General features: G+C 41.0%; 1 long non-coding RNA gene across 1 annotated transcript; it reads left to right on the top strand.

Annotated features, from left to right (window-relative positions):
• Nucleotides 1-10: 10 nt before the first annotated feature.
• Nucleotides 11-5,885, top strand: LOC107270448. The gene is made up of 2 exons (XR_001538333.2): nt 11-5,082; nt 5,211-5,885. It is a non-coding gene; the product is annotated as an uncharacterized LOC107270448 (long non-coding RNA).
• The last annotated feature ends 4,396 nt before the right edge of the window (nt 5,886-10,281 follow it).

The following is a 10,281-nucleotide window of genomic DNA, read 5'->3' as shown; positions in this document are numbered from 1 at the left end:
GGGGGGGGGGGGGGGGGAAAGACGAGGAGAAAAAAATTTAAACGCCGCAACTACGATTAAGGGTTTTTGAAAAACTGCTTGCGTGTGCGGATAAAATTTATAAATATATATTATATATGTAATATAAATATAATGCAATTCATATATTAGGCGTAAATTCTGATCCACGTGCGACGAGTAGGGGCGCGCGCGCGCGCTTAGTATTTCGCGCTCACGGCACACGCGTAACGGCCACCCACAGTTACACTCATCACGAAACACACCTCGTATACAAAGAGACGAAGAGGGAAACAAACAAAGGAAAAAAAAAACACGTACGACACCGATTGAACGATATAATTGTAGTAAAACTTAACTAGGTACCAATTTACCTAAATCAATTGATAATTAAAGTATATATATATATATTGATAAACATATTATATATAAATATATATATATATTATAGAAAGTAGCATTATTCCAATAACGTGACCCGAATCGACGCGGACGTGGACGGAGGACCGTAACCGATGTTTTCTAGTGAAATTTTTCTAATCTTTAAGTGATTCCGATATTTTAGGTTTTCGCGTACCTAATCTTAACCTAACACTTTTTCCAAAACGTTTATATCCAAAAATATCTATTTATCCGTCTACCTTAATCTTAACTGTTGAATCCTCGTCACGCGACGTCACACGTCATACGCAACCAATCACAACACGAATTCTCCCCATACCCGTCATACACGCGTACACATTTTATAACACAAATACACAAAACGTGCGCGTTCTTATACACGGTCATAATTTTTGGACATCAGTGTGCGTAGCTTATTGTAATCTCGCAGTATTACCAAAGCGTTTTGCGTCGCGGTGCCGTGACACGTCGAGAGGGCCGAAAAACAAAACAAAGTTTTTTGTACTTTCTTCCCTATCGACGCATCCGACACTGTTTTCGATCGTGAATCAAACTCTAAGCGATGTGTATGTAATATGTGAAAACACTTATTTTTCTCGTAGTCGTGAAAAAAAAAAGAAAAAAAGAAAAAGGAGTCTCTCCTGTATTCTACTGTACCGTTTGCTCATCCTTAAAGTCTATCGGTCTGACCCAGCGTGAAGAATTTCGATACGTGTTCCTGTCGAGAGAATTTGCCATTTGCAAAACCCCAAAAACTCAACAAGTACTCCGTATACGTGGCAGACGAATACCACATGATACGGTGCACGGCATTTTGTCACTTCCATAGTCAAGGGATACAGGAACCAGAGAATTAAATTCTTTCCGGTTTGGCGGGATACCTTGTGCCGGAAGTCAAAGTTTGGTATTTAAATTTTCAAATTTACGCGCGCATTCCGAAAGGCACATATCACTTACGATTTTCGGGGCAGCAGTAGGCGACGGACGTTCTTAATTAATTCCGAGGTTGATCGAATCGCGTCGTTTGTAATTTACAATGAAATATTTCTCGTCACGAACACGTTAGCCACGAGGAACCGGAAGTTCTTGACGTCACGGTTCTTCGTTGGGATTCCAGTTTTATCGAAGGAATATCCTCTCCCCCCGAATGAAAAAAAAAATAAATAAAAATTTGAGGAAGGTACGATTGACACGGCACACGGGGACTGATACGGAGCACATCGTGCGAATTGTGGGACACGTGCAGATATACATACGGATAGGAAAATTAGGAGAAATACAAATAAAAAAATGGAGACGAGTGTCAGGGAACACGTATACACGCAAGGATATCGATACTTAGGGAAACAGATACGCATAACGGATAGGTGCACTTGAGACTTACCGTGCGAGCGAAAGTCATGTGCATATACGTATATGGGGTGTGCGAAGGAAAAGTAATTGAAAGAAATAATAAATATGTTAGGTGTGATTTCTTCACCTCCTTTGTAATATGTGTGATAAAGCATAATATATATATATAATATAATGACGATTATATATATATATATAAAGTACTAATATATAATTGATAATAATGATTAAAAATATCTAATATATTGCGACAGACCTTAAAGGGGTGTAATTGAAATTAGGTACTAATTGCACGATACAACCGACGGAAGTAACAACAATTACAAGAACAACACGAACAACAATATAGGAAACGGCTACAATATATAAGAAGAGCGTTGAAACAGGACGTTTTGTAGAGGAAAAAATGCGAGACACATAACACACGAAAGAACGGCAATTAATAACAATAATAAATAAATGAGTAAATAACAATAACCATTAAAATTAAATATGGCGTCGGTCGTAACGTTGATCGCTTAATGATGATATAATTAAAGTGAAAAACCACTGTGAGGATGATAACGAGATCGAAAGGAGTAATATGGTAGTCATTTACGATAGATTTGTATTTTTGAGTGTTGAAAAGTTTTTTATACCGCTGTTATATTCTTGTCTAAATATCTTAGTTCAAAGAAGAAGGGACGTCGTCGATAACGGGAGTGAACGTTTAATGAAAATTAAAAAAAAAATTGAGTAAAACGAAAAAAAAAAGAGAAAACGTGACGTGAGGTAAATGAAAATGGAATACAATAAAGACGGTGAAAATTGAAGAAAAAAAATTGGGAGGATGAGACCGAGAATTTTTGTATGTACGATTTTGAGGCAGATACAGATATAGAAATACTATGTGCGACAACGTCAGTCGGTTGACTAGAGGGGGACTTTTCGTGGGACGGAACTTTTTCAAAAGATATTGAACGGAAGTCGATTGACAGTCAGTAGTGGATGGGTGGGAGCGTCTGGTGACGTAAGATCAATGGCAACGATAGTACGACTGTGAATGAGAATGGGTTCACAGGCAATTCTATGTGATTGTGATTTTAGTTATTACGAGAAAAAAAAAATGGGCCAAAAAATACCCCAATCCTCGATTATCTGGTAGGATTGCCTGGAAAGATAAGAACCGACAGGGTGTCGCATGCGTTAACGTGTATATCGCCAGAGACAGAATAGTTCGTTTCGCCACCCTCCGAAAAGCGAGAACTCAAGTCATCCCTTCGCGAGTAAAAATGTTCCGCGAAAAAAAAAATTAAAAAAAAAAAATAGAAATCGAAAACAAAAGTAACTTCGCCAGACCCCTGTCCCCTCGATGTATCGGTTTTTCGACAAGGATTTAAATGATTTTTATTTTTCTATATCGAATGATTATTCTTAATCCTAGGAGAAAAAAAAAAGCGAAATGAAATTCGTAGCGTTTGTATTAATCTAATGATGATTTTTATATAAGATATATCATAGGGTAGACCACCCTCCAATTTCGCAGTGGCGGAAGTACAGGGGGTCGTCGTGCAAATTTTCCAAAAATTTCACATCCCTCTACCATGATCCAGAACTTCGACGATCCTCGATCATTCTCTTCATCTTGTCATCCTTCCTCATGTCCTCTGACCCCTGTGACAAGAGGCCGAGGTAACAATTTTCCTCTAACCAAAAGCACCGACCCCTTCCGACAGGGTCGATCAAATGTCTCCCTGCGACTTCCGTTTCGACGCGATTTTCGGGATTTTCTTTTTCCTGCGTTCGCGATTGGTTTTGAAAAAACCTTAACGCCGGAGATAATCGCCGGGCTCGCTTCTCTCAATGATAATGACGTCGCAGTCGGGCGAGTAGATTTTCCGTCTTTCTTCACTTTATTAATTAAAAATTATTACTATTACTACAATTACTATAACCACTCGCCTATTGCTATACCACTACTATTTACTATTACAAATATTATTGCGATTATTAATTGCTACTACTATTATTATTATCATTATTATTATTGATACTATTATTATTATTACTATTGTATTATCTTAGAGATCTCCACATACCAAAGAGACACACGACACTTATACATTTTGGACATACACGCATCACACACATGTACACACTTACACACCAGGCGTCGTACACTCTCGCACGCGATAACACAGGATGAGTAAAATAGACATGGGGCGATAAGAGATGCGAAGGACGAAAGGAAAAATGGCGTCAAAAAGGATTGTGATATAAGATCAGCGTGGATCGATTCGATGAGACGACTCTTTATCTTTGCTTTATCACTCCTGTAAAGGTGGCATTCCCGGTATGCGGTAGCAGGAATTACAGAGTTGGACAATTGAGGTAGGAAGCAGGCTGCTCCTGGAGGATCGGAGGATTGGACGAGGCGATTAAGGCAGATTGTAGCCAGTTATTAATTCTGTCGATCCAATCTATTTTTTCATCTAATTTGTGTTCCTTAAGAACGTTGCGTACTGCGCAAGCAAGTACTGCTTCTTACATCAGTGTGTTTTCGTGGGAGTGATAGATGGAAAGGACGCGTGCGTGGAGTTTGGGAGAGAGTACGAGAACGGCAGAGAGTACGGCCGAGTGAGAGTGGGAGCCTGTGTTTCTCATGAGAGAGAGAGAGAGAGAGAGAGAGAGAGAGAGTGAGAGAGAGAGAGAGGGTGAGCGCGAGAGTGAAGGACCGCGAGAGGGTGGTCATGATATTTTTTGTCTGATTGTTTTTATACATTTCTTTTCATTTTCTTGTTTTTTCCTTTATTTTTTTATTTACTCTCTTTTTCGTATTAAGGACTAACCGCGTATAGGAGCTAATGGACATAGGCGTAAGGATAAATTAAATAATGGCGAATTTAAAAGTGTAGAAGGTGTCTTAAGAGGTAAGATTTAAAAGCAGCTGGGAGTAGTGCAATGTTATAGGGGATGCTGATGGTGAGAATCGACCTGAGGAAGATCGGGAGATTTTTTTTATCTTTAAGGGAACATTTTTTCATGAATAATGAAAGGGTGGGAGTCAGAGGTAGAGACAGCGAGAACGAGAGCGGGAGGGAGGGGGAGAGAGAGAGAGAGAGAGAGAGAGAGAGAGAGAGAGAGAGAGTGATACAATATTTGCGATGACTTTAAGTGAGAGTAAGAGAGGTCAGGGGTCACTGTGGCTTGCTGAGATTTGTGTCCGACGTCGCGACGTCAAACGTCCCTCGTCTCACAATACTTCGTAACGTCGTCACTCCGAAACCGATCTCGCGAAGTCGAACCTCGATCGTTTCTCGATTAAAGTCGTGGAAGGAGTGGGGAAGGAAGGTCATAGTGATTATCGATTAATCGATTAAATGCAAAATAGAAGAGACAACTAGTCACAAGCCCAAACCAACACACTCGTAGAAATTAAAGGGATACGAGACGGAGAGAACTAGGAGTGGGGAAGGAAGGTCATAGTGATTATCGATTAATCGATTAAATGCAAAATAGAAGAGACAACTAGTCACAAGCCCAAACCAACACACTCGTAGAAATTAAAGGGATACGAGACGGAGAGAACTTAATAAGTGAGAGAGAGAGAGAGAGAGAGAGAGAGAGAGAGAACGAGAGAGAGAGAGGGAAAAAATCACATTAAAAATGGCGATTCTTTGACCATGTCAATATATTCATTCAACATACCCGTGGTATATATATCTATACATACATTTTACACGTGCATAGAAATTCAATGAAAAAAACTCTTTCGTGTCGTAGCCCAATCCCCTCTTGTTCCTATCCGTTTCTTAATAAAAAAAAAAAAAATAATTTTCATGTAGACGAAGGGATATGGAATAGCCCTGTAAAGCTAGCGATTTCTTAAGGGAATTAAAAAAAAAAAAGAAAGAGAAGTTGAACAAAAATTGATATACTTTTTGGTATGCATACATTATCTACCTAGATGCATATGTGGACATGTGTATCTATTATCTACTATCTACGAAGCAATTTGACTGTCCTTTGTGTGTCGTGCGAATGCGCGCGCATTGATTACGATTATAAAGATTATTGAAATGACGAAAAAAAAAAAAAAACTCAAAAAAAGGTAATAATAATAACGCGAAGGATAACATAAAGCGTAACACACATGGAAGACAAGAGACGCGCACAGTCATTCCCACACACAAAACCCATTCGTACTTTCACACACGCGTACACACGTGCCACTTAACTGAATTAATTAATTGATGGGAAACCTCGTATCCTTTTTGGCTAATGTGTAAATTTTCGAAAATTTTGTAATTGTAAAACTAAATGCGAGAGCGAAAAGATAACCCGATTTATTATTATTATCGTTGTAATTAATAGGCGTATAAATGTGATGAGGATGATGAAAAAAAAAGGAAAAAAAAAATATTATCGAAAAAAAAAAGTATTGACGACTCGACTATACCAGAGGTGGACGGGTTTGACGATACGATGACTCTGACGTTGACGACGCCGATGACGTCGTCCCTAGGCCAATTTGCTCCTGCAGTCGTTTTCTACCGTTTCTTTGTTTCTTCTTTTTTAATTCTAAATAATCACTTAGTCTTAATGTAATTTACGCTTAGCGAATCTTTTTCTACGCGCGTTACAGAAAGTCCAGCATTGGCGAATCACACGCGTCCCTAGGGAGAATTTTGTTGGCTAATTATTTGAGTGTCGAACGCTCTCAGCGACATTTCGCCAGGATGATTTGTCGTTCCTTTATTCTCGTGTATTGACTGTTGCGTTTCTTTTTATTCTTTTTTTCTTTCTTTCCTTAACTCTTTTTTTTTCTTTCTCGTTTCTTTGCGTCGCGCCAGAACAATTCCCGCGTGATGAGAACTCGAATGGAAACGAGGGAGGGGGGCGGCTCAGAGATTTTCCGCCATCTTGGAAGAACGTGAACGGGCGACAATGAGGCGTCGGGACGCTCGTGGGTGGCTTTGACGTTCTGTCCGAGAATTCTCCGAGATATTCCGCAACGATGGCCGATGGGGATTCGCGAGAGAGAGATTAAGAGAAAAGGGGAGGAGGAAGGAAAAAAAGACATTTTACGAGAACAGCGAGTTTTTTCGTACGTTAGGTGTTTTTCGCATGTACCTAGTTAGCGATTAAATGACGCGAAGCGATTCTCTTACGAAACGTGCGTCTTTGCTCCTGTGAATGCTTTTCGATTTGTGAATTTGTAGGTGTGAGTGTGCGTGTGCGCGAAGGAGGGCGTGAGAGTGAGAGAGAGAGAGAGAAAGAGTGGCTACCGAAGGAATTGCCGATCGAGGCAGATAACCAAGTTTTTGGAAAAATTGTAGGAGCGAAATTCAGTCGCGAAAGAGGGTGCGTATGTGACTGGGAGAGCGAGAGAGAGGGAGAGGGTGAAGAGGACGGAGAGAAAGAGAGGTGTGTATGAAAGTGGAGAACGTGCGAGAGAGAGAGAGAGAGAGAAAGAGAGAGTAGAAAAATTGCTAAAAGGAGATGATAGTTTCAGACGATGATTTTTTACCTTTTTCTAAAAATGTCAATCGATTTAAGCTGTTTGTAGTGGGTTGATACTTGATACTTGGAGATTTTCGGAATAAAAAAAAAGGAAAAAAAACTTAATTAGTGTCGTGAAGAGTGTAGCGTTTGTATATTCGATATTTCGCAATGAAAAGATATAACAAAAAAAAAAAATAATAATATGATGTGGTTTAAGAGACAAAAAATGAGGATAAGAAACCCTGAGGTCCCGTTCGCAATTATTTACTTTCGCGAATTCGAGATCTTCCTTTTTTTTTGCTCCCCCGTTGCGCCACCGTTTTCATCCCTTTTAAATTTTTGTCCCCTTCAGCGACAACCCCGATGACTCAAGTCGCCCATACTCTCAGTTTCCTTTAAACGTCATTTTTCGTATTCAGCATCCCAGCGACCCTTGACCTCTTCAGGGAAGACGCGCACGTGGATTTCTTGTCTCTGAGGGAGTTATTAAAATCGAGGTGAAAAGGGCAATCGATTACGATATGCAAATTTTTTGCTCATTATGTCTTTTTCGATGTGACGTGTTTTCTCGGAACGATTACCTTATGCGTGTTCACACGGTGTCACACGCGCGCGAAGGCACTTGACGTTTTTGAGAAAAACAAAAGAAGGAGGAAAGTCCGAGGAACGAGCGACGAAAGACACTGGGTCAGTGCTAAAAGACACGAGGAGAGTCCAGGAATGTCCTCGGGGTTTATCAATGCGACATTTTGCAGGTATTAAGGCGCGTTTTCACGTCGACCAAGAGGATAGAGGCTCGAATAAAAATTCGCCAATGGACTGTATCGTTAATTGCCAATTTCGCACCAGACGAATTGTGCCTATTGATTTATCTTTTTTCCTTTCTTTATTTTTTCGCATTGCTTATCAATTTATTATCCAATAACCGTATTCCGCCCTTCCGAGGTCAGCAATTAGGCCCGCAGTCACAATTAACGTTGTTAGGACTCGCGAGAAACGCGAGCCAATCAAAAGCTACCAAGATCAAATGAGTCTTCAATTCTCAATGAGATCGTACGTGTCCATTATTACGTATCATTTGTTCAGCGCGCTCGTTCAGTCGAAGCGCGATAAAATTCGATTCCTTGGAAATCCCTGCGACTACCATTCGTCGCCAGTCTGATTGGAATTCCATTGATCGGAGCGTCGTGATTCGACCGATCGATTGGATCTTTCAATTCACTGTGATTGGCTCCGTAAGCCACGTTACATCAGAAACGAAACGGGAAGGCCGCGAGAAGCTCGCCGAGGAAGCGAATGAAAATTCTGTCAGCTGTTCTTGGGACGATCGAGAAATTTCGAGTGCATCCTCGTATTTTGTCACTTTTTTTCATATATTTTATTCATTTAAAAACAAAAAAAAACTGAACGACTCTCTCTTGCTCCTTTGTTACGATTTTATTTATTTATTTCTTTAATTCTTTTATTTCGCCACGTCGACGAGCTCTCGTGCGACTTTGCCCCGATACGTGCAAACTATCCTACAAAGCCACCGCACCAGGCCAATTAGAGTCGATCTTGTAATAACGTAGTATAATTAATAATCTTAGCTTAATTAATAAATAATACATAGAATTTATTTTTTGGTCGCAGAATATTGTTATAAATATATAGTGAGAAAGTGAGAGAGTGAGAGAGTGAGAGAGTGTACTGGTGAGAACGAATGAACGATAGAGAGGAAGTAAAGGAAAAGGAACTAGAGAGTGAGAGAGAGAGAGAGAGAGAGAGAGACACGGAGAGAATCAAGGAAGAACCGAAAACAAGAGGGCGAGAGAGATAGAGAGAGTATCAGTGTCAAGTACAAGAGAAAGTACAGGAGAAAGAGAGAGAGAGAGAGAGAGAGAGAGAGAGAGAGAGATAGTGAAAATGTTCGTGCGAAAGATGACCTTATTTAATTTAAAATTTAGCGTACCGTGTAAATGGTATAAATAGTTATGTAATACGTGGTGATGCAATAGGGTTCCATTGTTAATGAAATTAGCGCCCAGTTACCAAGTTAAAGCGGATTTCTTCGCAGATAAGCTCCGCCATTACTCTAATAAACACAAACCGAAGGAGTACCAGGACGAAGGGCCCCAATGGGTTCCCACGTGGGCGGCAGTTCGTCTCGGCTTGCTCACGCATTCCGGACAGTCCGCCTGCCCAGGGAGCTTCTCCACAAGGGCCCTTCGTCTTCGCGTAATCACTGCGGGGCTCAGCCGAGCATCCGTCTCCACCCGTTATCGTTATTCTCGTATTCTGAGCCAGCGAGAAGCTTTGGAATCGTGCGGTGGCTGAATTGTGGCATTAATAAAATTAAGGCACGCTGCGAACCCAAGTGCGGAATTCGGCCTGCTGCTGCCGGCCAACGCGACGAGTCGAGGCGTCGCGACGGCCAGGAGCGTGATACCCGGCGTCCCCTCGGGACGCGAGCAACGGCTGTGAATTTCGGAGCATTCGCGAGTACGTCACTGCGACGGCGAGTGCGCGGATTACGAAATTTTGTATTATCGTACCGGGCTACTCTCTGAGGCATTTTAAAAATGGGGGCGTCGCGGCCATTCGCTCGACTGGACGTCCGGCGTCGGGACGTCGTTTCATCTCGCTCGATGCACGAGGGATGCGAGGGACGTTCATTTACGTCCTTTCGAATTACGAGCGATGCTAAAAACATTGACGAAGATCGGCATATAGTATTTGTGTTTTATTAATAGGATAATTATGTATGCCGAGGCTCATGGCGTCTGCGGTGACGGCGACGCCTGGCGCCGGCGGTGGCACTGCGTTCCGACCTGTCTCGTAGTAGGGTTGTACTTTCGTGCTCGTTTTTCAATCACTATTATAATTACCTAAAAGTAATTTGTACTATGTAACTATTACTATTTTTATGAATTTTTGTACATTTTTCTAATTATTTTGTATAATAATCCTTAGCGGAATGAAAGGAAAGTCTGGCACCTCCTCCCCCACAGTGTTCAATGGAAATCGTAGGCCTTTACGACATATAGATAGATTTGCAGATGGCGA

The sequence above is a fragment of the Cephus cinctus genome, unplaced genomic scaffold, assembly GCF_000341935.2.
Source record: "Cephus cinctus unplaced genomic scaffold, Ccin1 Ccin1_scaffold0767, whole genome shotgun sequence".
Taxonomy (NCBI): Eukaryota; Metazoa; Arthropoda; class Insecta; order Hymenoptera; family Cephidae; genus Cephus; species Cephus cinctus.
Note: the sequence above shows the minus strand (reverse complement) of the source record. Positions and strands in the feature narration are given on the sequence as shown.